Source organism: Schistocerca piceifrons, chromosome 3 (genome assembly GCF_021461385.2).
Source record: "Schistocerca piceifrons isolate TAMUIC-IGC-003096 chromosome 3, iqSchPice1.1, whole genome shotgun sequence".
Lineage (NCBI taxonomy): Eukaryota > Metazoa > Arthropoda > Insecta > Orthoptera > Acrididae > Schistocerca > Schistocerca piceifrons.
Window position 1 is genome coordinate 759,832,682 of NC_060140.1, and position 11,491 is coordinate 759,844,172.

Sequence of the window (11,491 nt, forward strand, 5' to 3'; positions counted from 1 at the left end):
ATGAAGAGACTAGCCCCCTTCCCTCTACTAATGCGTCAACACCAGGTGAATCCCGTAACCGTCACCCCAGAAATGTGGACGATTAATTAATTATTTGCAAGAAAAACAGAGAGCCAAAAGAAGTGCACCAAACGCTGATGACTTGGACTTATTTTTCGCCAGTGCTTGCAAGTCCACTCGTTTGCTCCCTCGTTTTTGTAACCACGGATAAAACTAGAACGGATGCAGTCAATCTCAAAAGCAGAGGAAGACCATTGGCGCTCTTCGCGCCTAGCGTCACAAGCTGTTCAAGAACCATCAAGTGTACCACATCATTAATTTTCTCCATCCTGCCTCTCTCCTTCATCCAGCTCTTCGAACATGCATTGTATCTCTTATTTGAGTGATAACACCACCAGTTTTGAAACCTCTAATTTCTCAGTAACTTCGCACCTTATGCTAATTTCAATAATGTAATGTATGTTTTCTTCGACCAAATATTGTACTCTTTAATTATATAAAAACGATTTCAGTTGAACAGTAAATAGTTTTCATCGGTCTGGTTACGAGTGAGTGGTAGAGGCGGTCGTATCGGATTTTTCCCCAATCACACAATGTGAATCGTTGGAGCCGATTCCTTCTCGATTATTAAGTTGTAAGGTGCGTAATTAAAGTACAGATTCAGCTAAATGTACATAATTTTTAAATAGAATAATTGCTTACTAATTTTCAAAAGTAATACATTTTTGTTTATATGTTTCAAATAAATTTTACCAAAATTATAAACCACCTACAATAAAATCTTTCTCTGTTGGAAATACATCTCCTGTAGTTGGTGTCTTTTTTACTAATAGCGTTACGTATCAATGTTAAGATCTCTTCAAACTCAGGTTTAGATAGCCGAAAGTATGTTCTGAATCTGTCATCATCTAGCGCAAAATCCTCCATCAGATGATGATACTCGCCGCACTGTTCACCTCTTTGGTTGATGGGGTGCACCCAGTGCGTTCGGTTTGTAACCGAGTACAACAGCGTGAGTTCCTCTTCACTACTCGAATAACTATCGCCGTCATGCAACCAAGGCACATTCTTAGTAAACGCGCTATCGCACTACAAACCACTTGCCATGTTACCTGCTTCAACTGAACTGACTGACAGAGCAGAAATAATGTCTCAATATCTGACAGACGTCGGTAGCAGTGTGAACTGCACATCTGTCACGTTACGTAACGTGACATAGTGTGACCGCGGTGTGAAACGGTCTTTATTGTTATTAATACATATTAGCGACTTGCCACTCTGTATTCATGAAGATGCAAAGTTAGTTCTTTTTGCTGATGATACAAGTATAGTAATCACACCCAAGAAGCAAGAATCAGCTGAGGAAATTGCAAATAATGTCTTTCAGAAAATTATTAAGTGGTTCTCTGCAAATGGACTCTCACTAAATTTTGAGAAAACATAGTTTATACAATTCTGTACAATAAATGGCATAACACCATTGATAAATATAGACTATGAACAGAAGTCTGTTGGTTATGTAGTATACTCAAAATTTCTGGGTGTGTGCATTGATGAGAAATTGAATTGGAAGAAACACATCGATGATCTGCTGAAACGGTTAGGTTCAGCTACTTATGCTATTAGGGTTATTGCAAATTTTGGTGGTAAACATATCAGTAAATTAGCCTACTATGCCTATTTTCATTCACTGCTTTCATATGGGATCATATTTTGGGGCAATTCGTCATAAGAGAAAAAGTATTCATTGCACAAAAGCGTGTAATGAGAATAAAAGCTAGAGCCCACCCAAGATCACCTTGCAGACATTTGTTTAAGGAACTCGGGATATTCACAGTACCTTTGCAATACATACATTCACTTACGAAATTTGTCATTAATAAACCACCCCAATTCAAAAATAATAGCGAAGTGCATAGTTACAACACTTGAAGAAAGGATGATATTCACTATTCTGGATTAAATCTCACTTTGGCACAGAAAGGGGTGAATTATGCAGCCACAAAAATCTTTGGTCATTTGCCAAATAGTATTAAAAGTCTGACAGATAGCCAACCAACGTTTAAAAGCAAATTAAAAGAATTTCTGAATGATAACTCCTTCTACTCAATAGATGAATTCTTAGATATGAAGTAGCAACTGTAAAAAAAATAATAATTAGTTAAATGTTTTGAGTAAAGAAAACTTATGTTGAAGTGACACTTTCCACATCACTACGAAATGTATTCGTGATCTACGGAACAAGGATTAATGTATGAATGTATGTATGCATTTAAAAGAAAACCAGTTTCAGTGTGTTCCATAGTTGCCACGATATGACGGTTAAGGCTATAGGTTTGAACCTGTATGGTAATATTTTGGGTTGGTGCTTACTTCAAAGTGTTTTGCCATAAGATTAATAAACACAATAGATGCATGTAACAGAAACTTTAGTTATCAATAATATATTCTCGTTCACTATTTACAACAGTTTGACAACACTGGGGTAACTTTTCGATCCCGCGACTGTAGAAATCACGTGGTTTTGAGGCGAAGAACTCATCGTGCCATATTGGGAGCGCATTTTCATCAGGAAAGGAAGTACCTTGAAGGTTGTTCGACAGAGAGCGGAAAAGGCGAAAATCTGAGAAGGCAAAAAAAGGTGAACAACGTGGGTGCGGAATGATTTCCCAGCGAACTACTGTGTAGTGTTTTTTGTCAGTCTAGCAGAATGCACGCGGGCCATATCGTGGAGTAGCATCACATCACGCAGTCTTATGGGTCACTATTTTTGGATTGCATCTGCAGGACGCCCCAGTTGTTGACAATAAATGGCAGCAGTGATGGATACATTTCGGGCAAGCAGTTCATAGTACACCACACTGTCGCTGTTCCACCGGATGTGTAATATTATCTTTTGTGGATGCGCGCAGGTCTTTGTACGGAGAGTTGCTGCTTTGTTTGGGCTCAACCATCCCTTCATTTTCCTTATGTTAGCATAAAGACACTATTTCTCGCCACCAGTAATTATATAGGATAAGAATAATCGGTGTTGTTCACGAGCCAAGCGATGACAGGCACGCAGAGAAGAAGATACGGCTACCCGCTGATTTTTGCGATTTTGACTTAGAGCGTGCAATACCATACACCCGATTTTTGAACCTTCCCCACTGCAGGCAGATGTCTCGCTGTGGTGGGACGATCACAGTTAATCACATTTGTCAGTTCTCGAATACACCTACGTGGATCATTGAGGATTAATGCGTTTAAATGATCTTCATTAAACCTCGAAGGTCTTCCTGAACGTGGAGAGTCACTAACATCAAAACGATGCTCCTTAAAACGAGGTGGACGTGCTCTGTCCATATTATCCCCACACGCGGCGAAAATGCTTCTGGCTGCTTCCGCTGCTGTCGTCCCTCTATTCAACTAAAACAGCAGAATATGACAGAATGTTCCGAGTCCTCCATTTGGCACTCCGTTTTTTAGCGTCGACAGCCCCACTCACTATCTCCAAACGACAAAAGGACCAAATGTAATGTCAGACAGCAACAGTGAACAATGACAATTGACAAAGAAACCCATGTCATCTGGAATACCAACTTGCAAAACAAAAACGCACCATGCACTAACCTAATAAAATTTCACGTCTCTTTTTAAAGAATCAGACTCTCTCGTGGTTTTTGTAGGCGACAAAAAATAATTTGCACAGCCGTGGAGAGCGACGGACTGGTGTGGTGGCTAACTGCAGACAGCACTTGGCGTAACAACGTCACAACTTCCATCTTAAAACGTTAGATGTCAACTAATTTAAATCACATTAACACTTTATAATAACTACCTACTGCCTCCAATACAGCTGAGTGGAAGAGTTTAGTTTATATGAGATTTGCACGTATTGTTTTTCTGCCATCCAGCTAACTTCAGATACACACGAGTACTTTCTGTATTATCCTTTTGGTAGTTCTTGACATTGACTGATAATGTGTGAAAAACATCACGAACCGAAGATACAACTTTACTGGAAGCTTTTGGACGCTAGAGCCATTTGGTATTTTCAGTTGCAGTGAGAATAACAGCGAATGGGGAAACAGTTCTGAGATTTTATGAGGAATAGCTCTGGGAACACTTGTTACTATTCTGTATCCATTACATGTTCTCTCTTACTTCAATTAATGTAGAACTGAAATGTCTGTGAGCAGAAAAATTCAAGAGATGGGATGTGTAATCCCTCGTTTCATATCTGGTCTTTTTTTAAACTAAAATTTATTCGAACAGACCATGAACAATTCCCATTTTTCATATAAAATCACGAATTCCCATTTTAAGGAAACCAAATAAAAGAATAATAACAGCCAACGGAATAGAGTATTATATGCAAAGTAACAAGGGACTTTATGCAAAGAGTTTGTAACGAATGAATCTCTTGTTTCATAAGTATAACACACATAAAAAAAAGTTTCACACCACCTCGGTTCCGAGAGTTCCGGAACCTGTTCAGAAAATTGGAATAGAGGTCAACATAAACATCGTTATCGACCTTTCTACTGGTCATGAAAACCACACATTGCATGTTGTACCACCACACAGCGAGACCTTGAGAGGTGATGGTCCAGATTGCTGTACACACCGGTACCTCTAATACCCAGTAGCACGTTCTCTTGTTGATGGGCCGCACGGGGTAGCCGTGGGGTCCAAAGGCGCCTTGCCACGGTTCACGCAGCTCTCCCCTTGGGCATGGGTATGTGTTGTCCTTAGAGTAAGTTGTTTAAGTTAGATTAAGTAGTGTGTAAGCCTAGGGACCGATACCTCAGCAGTTTGTTCCCATAGAACTTACCACGAATTTCCAAAAAAGTTTCTTGCATTGATGCATAGCTTTATTTGTCGTGGTATATTATCCACAAGTTCATCAAGACACTGTTGGTCCAGATTGTCCCATTCCTCAACGGCGATTCGGCGTAGATCCCTCAGATTGGTTCGTGGGTCACGTCGTCCATTAACAGCCCTTTTCAATCTATCCCAGGCATGTTCGATAGGTTGCAGTATCGGTCGGAGGATGGCATTCACGTATCGCACAGCCGTTACGGCGCCTTCCATAACCACCAGCGGCGTACGTCGGACCACATAATGCCACCCCAAAACAGCAGGGAACCTCCACCTCGCTGCACTCACTGGCCAGTGTGTCTAAGGCGTTCAACATGACCGGGTTGCCTCGACACACGTCTCCGACGATTGTCTGGTTGAAGGCATATGCGACACTCATCGGTGAAGAGAATGTGATGCCAATCCTGAGCGGTCCATTCCGCAGTTGTTGAGCCCATCTGTACCGCGCTGCATGGTGTCGTGGTTGCAAAGATGGACCTCGCCATGGACGTCAGGAGTGAAGTTGTGCATCATGCAGCCTCTTGCGCACAGTTTTAGTCGTAACACGACATCCTGTGGCTGCACGAAAAGCACTATTCAACATGGTGGCGTTGCTGTCAGAGTTCCTCAGAGGCATAATCCGTAGGTAGCGGTCATCCACTGCAGTAGTAGCCCTTGCGCGGCCTGAGCGAGGCATGTCATCGACAGATCTTGTCTCTCTGTATCTCCTCCATGTCCGAATAACATCGCTTTGGTGCACTCCGAGACTCCTGGACACTTCCCTTGTTGAAAGCCCTTCCTGGCACAAAGTAACAATTCGGACGCGATCGAACCGCGGTATTGACCGTCTAGGCGTGGTTGAACTACAGACAACACGAGCCGTGTACCTCCTTCATGGTGGAATGAGTGGAACTGATCGGCTGTCGGACCCCCTCCGTCTAATAGGCGCTGCTCATTTGTGGTTGTTTACATGTTTGGGCGGGTTTAGTGGCATCTCTAAACAGTCAAAGGGACTGTGTGTGTGATACAATTTCCACAGTCAACGTCTATCTTCAGGAGTTCTGGCAACTGGGGTGATGCAAAACTTTTTTTTGATGTGTGTATAAACTCAACACACGTATTGTTAAAGTCTTTCGCGTCTATTAGTCTCTAACGTTTGTTATTCTTTAGTGCCTGGGAGTCTTCGTTTTTGAGATTTTAGTGTCCGAGCTTTTAGCATTGTACACTGGAGAGCCAAAGAAACTAGTACACCTGCCTAATACCGTGTAGGGCGTCCGGAGCACGCAGAAGTCCCCCAACACGACGTGTCATGGACTCGACTAATATCTGAAGTAGTGCTGGAGGGAACTGACACCATGAATCTTGCGGGCTGTCCATAAATCCGTAAGAGTACGAGGGAGTGGAGATCTCTTCTGAACTCACGTTGCAAGTCATCCCAGATATGCTCAGTAATGTTCATGTCTGGGGAGTTTAGTCACCAGCGGAAGTGTTTAAACTCAGAAGAGTGTTCCTGAAGCCACTCTGTAGCTATTCTGGACGCGTGGAATGTCGCATAGTCTTGCTGGAATTGCCCAAGTCTATCGGAACGCACAATGGTCATGAATAGATGCAGGTGATCAGGCAGGATGCTTACGTACGTGTTACCTGTCAGAGTCGTGTTTAGACCAATCAGGGGTCCCATATCACTCCAAATGCACAGTCCCCAGACGATTACCGAACTTCCACCAGCTTGAATAGTCCCCTGCTGACATGTAGGGTACAAGGATTCATGGCGTTGTCTCCATACCTGCACACGTCCATCCGCTCGATACAATTTGAAACGAGACTCGTCTGATCAGTCAACAAGATTCCAATCATTACCAGTCCAATGTCGGGATGGGCCCAGGTGAGGCGTAAGGCTTTGTGTCGTGAAGTCATCAAGGATACACGAGTGGGCATTCGGCTCCGAAAGGCCATATCGATGATGTTTCGTTGAATGGTTCGCACGCTGACACTTGTTGAAGACCCAGCATTGAAATTTGCAGCAATTTGAGGAAGGGTTGCACTTCCGTCACGTTGAACGATTCCCTTTAGTCGTTGTTGGTCCCGTTCTTGCAGGATCTTTTTCTGGCCCCCAACTAAGTCGGAGATTTGATGTTTTATCGGGTTCCTGATATTCACGGTTATACGGGAAAATTCCCTATTCATCGCTACCCCGGAGATGCTGTGTCCCTTCGCCCTTGCGCCGACTATAACACCACGTTCTCACTTAAATCTTGATAACCTGCCAATGTATCAGTAGTAACCTTCGAGGTGATTGCATACAAACGAAATAACCATTCGTGTAAACTTGCTAGTCTCTTCGAGAAACTACGCCCGGAGTGACGGGAAGGGAGTACTAGAACGAACGGAAAGCGATAGACGTCGTGGCTATGCAGGTGTTATAAAAAAACACAAAACCCAAGTACTTATTGAAATAATTGACACGAAGAGCATGCTGTAGTAATCGATATTTAAAGTTTGAGTCGTAACCCACTGTGCTTCAAGTAAATATAATGTAAGAACTGGTGGATGACTAAGGCAAGTTTGTCGCTTTGTCGAATTGATATTGTTGCCTAGACAGAATTTGTGTATTGTGTATCAGTACTTGTGTTACTGTTGATTGGTAGTAACTTGTAGTATGTGACCATCCCAAAGAAGTCCTATAGGTTGAGAACTAATGTAGAGGATGTGAAGTAAGATATGGCTAAGGAGGAGGGAACAGACATGGATAATAATACGATAGAAAATGTATTCCCTGAACAGGTGAATAGAGCAGGAGAATTAGAATCATCGAATGCGACCAGAATAGACTCGTTGTTTACGACGGAAACAACTGAATGTAACTATGTTGGAATGTCGATACTCAATAGTGATTCCACTGTACGACCTAGCAGAATACGTAAACCTACAAATGAAGTGGGGGTGGATGTTTTGTTTGACTTTTTAATTATATTCAAGAAGGAGGATCGAGAATTTAAGGAGGAGATATTAAAAGCTAATCGGCTACTGGAGGTACAAGAATGAAAACACAGAGAAGAACGGGATCAGAAAGACTGAGAATTTAAGGAGAAAACCAAACAGGTGATTAAATCGTCGGAGGCTCAAAATAAGGAAAGAGACTATAGGTTGGCTAAGGAACTCGAGAATCTGAGACTGGACTTAAATTCAGAAAGAAGTAAACATGGTACCTTACAGGGATCGGTAATTACTTTAGAGACGGATTTGAAAGAGATACGTAAAGAGCGGTCTGCCGTGTCGGATAGAGTAGATGATCTATCCATCAAAGTAAAAGACCTACAGTTGACAAGCCAAAAGTGTATCGACGACTATTTAATGGGTCAGACGAGAAAGATTGAGGAAGAAATGTCCGAGTGGATAGAAACAAAATCAGAGGAGGTATGATCTCAAGTACAGAGCGCTGTAGAGTCAGTTAGTAAATCGATCAAGCAGGGCCGAGTTTCAGAATATTAAGGAAAAGATAATCTCAGAAATTCCCACTTGGCAGAGTGAAGTCAACAATCGATTATTGCGTATGGAAGGGGAGTCAACCGAGCTAACATCGCTGGGTAGATTGTCCGATCAACGTTCATCGACCAGTCCAGAGTTAAACAAAAGAAGGTGAAACGACTGCGTGGAGAAATCGGTTAGCTGTAGCGAAGATTCAGATACGGGAATCAACATTTTGACCGTCGAAATGCTACTTCGGCGGCAAAGAGAGAAAAATTCTAGTAACCTATGACGTTCATAAAATATGTTGGAAGTGTGTTTCCTAAATCCTGGAATAAACAGAACAAAATTCAGTTTATAGTGTCGAAAACCAGTGGCGAAGTGTCGCTATGGGCTCTGAGGTAGCTGGGACTTGTACGTCGTACTATGAGTTTGAAAAAACTACTGAACTACTGGTCGAAGAGTAAACAAAATAGACTTAGAAACGAAATTTATAGACCAGAATTTTACAATACGAAAAAGGGCACACTTCGAAAGTATTTCAAAAGATGCATAAATAAGACCCGATATTAGAATGAACCCATCAACCATAGAGTTCTAAAAGGGAAATTACCAATTCACCAACGAGAGAAACAGATTAATGTGCCCGATGATGACTTAGATCAATTCCTGTCAATAACAGACTCGCTAGATGCAATCCAAGAGGACTTTAGGCAGTTCAGAAATCAGATGAATAATGCGAATCCACTCAATGTATACCACAGTAGTTGTTGTAATGAAAAACATCGCAACGGGAAATCGCCATACAATAACGGTAATACGAATAATCGAAACCACCATAATTATAATCAGTGTAACGGCGATCATTCGGGGAACATGAAGTCCAATTCACGTGATCATTAGCCGGGAAGCGGCAATAATAATAATGGTGCTATGCACAAGAGTAATAATAGGCATTATGGGCAGAGACCGAACGACAGTAATAGCGGTTCGTTCAGCTACACACGGAAGCGAAAATATAAGGTCATAATATGTCACCGGAGAATAATAACATGAGACACTTCTAATGAAGTTACCAATCGGCCGTTCCATGGACACCGTCTGCAAACGTAATAGAAACGTCAGGGCAATACATGCCATCTCAAATGATAAATAAAACTGAAAATAGGCCGTGTAATCAAGACCGTGAATGGGCAGCTCAGAACCATAAAATACTAGTGGTAGTTGTAGAGGAAGGGAATAATGACAGGACAATTGAATCAACAAACTATAACCAGCCTCTTTACGCCTTCCAGAAGTGGCTGGCCGTAGGGAGGAAGGCGAAACATCATTAGAAGTAAAAGTGCGAATATACAACGATGGGTTGGACATTCGAGAAGAATTACTAGAAAATCCGAGTGGTTGTAGAATAAAACCTACTGAAATGGTTCAGGAAGTGGTCTAAGTTTTAATAAATAACGAACCTGTAAACATCCTGCTCGATACTGCAGCGACTTTTAGTGTGATGAGCGTTTGTCTGTTTAAGCAATTGAATAGTAAGTAAAAACTGCCTTTGTTGCCAGTTTTAAACTGTATGGTGTCAGGTGCATTGAGTGCTCATTCCGTTCCTGTGAAGTCTCAGATGAAGGTCGAAGTGGTTGCACAAGGGGAAAGACGATTAAGCACCTTCTTGTTAGCTCCTACACTATCTTATCCGTGAATCTGGGGTTGGGATTTTCTGAGGAACAAATATGCAGTAACTGACCTCTTAAAAGGGCTATGCACCCCCAGCCAATGACGAGCGAATTATTGTTTTGAATCTGGGGAGGAAATTGTAATTGCACAGCAGATCATACCACACAATAAAGATTAATTACTTAGGTACTAATATATTGTATTTAATTGACAATTGTGGACTAAGTAGACAACAGACAACTTATCGAACGTTGAAAACGTTATCCAGAATAAAGTAGTCAAATCTAAATCCTTAACTGAAGTACAGCGGAATGAATAAGCTAGCTTGTTAAAGGAATATTTGGAAGTCTTCAATCAGAAAGAATTATGGTTATGGGGTGGATGTCTACCCACATCCAACTTATTGTAAAGCATCTTACTCCATTCCGGGGGCCAAGAAGGAAAGGGTGACAAAGGAGATTAGGAAAATGTTAGAAGGGGGCATTATCGAACCATCTAATTCACCATATAGTAGTCCCTTATTAGCAGTAACCAAAGTTGACGGGAGTATTCGCCTCTTGTTGGATGCGAGGGATATAAATAAAATTATTAAACCAGTGTGAACAAGACCCGAAAATCTCAAAGAATTAGTGTAAGGCTTTCATGGTATGAATTATTTAACCTGGATCGATTTACTCTCTTCATACTGGCAGATCCAGTTATCTGAAGAATCTAGGAAATACACAGCCTTTATCTTTGCAGGTAGGAGTAACTACTTTAAGGTATTACCTTTCGGATTAAACATAAGTGGTATTGTTTTTATCGTAGCCTTTGATACCATACTAGGACCAGATCTGTTACAGAAGATGATTTATTAATTGCCACCTCCACGTGGGAAGAGCATATTGAGTACTCGCTGAAGCTAAGGAATACGGCGTCACAGTGAACTTGACGAAATCTAAGTTTGGAAGGGTTAGATTAAAATTTTTAAGGCATATAATTTCACCCAAGGGGATAGTACTGAAGCCAAAAAAGTTGGACCCAATTAGAAATTTCCCATATCCAAGTGATAAGAGACAATTAAATTCATTTATGGGACTCTCATTGTACTTTCGAAAATTTCTACTGAATCGATAACTAAACAACGATGCTTTATTAAATTTGCTAAAAAAGGGCGTAACCTGGCAATGGAATGCCAAGTGCCATACAGTTTTGGATAAAATCAAACAAGAATTAGCTAATTCCGCCTTGTTGAATCACCCAGATGTGGAAAATGATTTTAGTATCGTAACTGACCCATCGGCTACAGGGATCAGTGCGATGCTATTTCAAATTAAGAACAACGACAATCTGGAAGATATCAATCATTTCATACTTAAACGACTGCGAGAGAGCTCATACGCCCACCGAGAGGGAAATTTTAGCAGTTGTGTGGGCATTGCATAAATTCAGATATTTTGTACATGGGAAATGGATCATTATATATTGTGACCATAAGGCTGTCAAAATTTTTAATGACATGTAAACT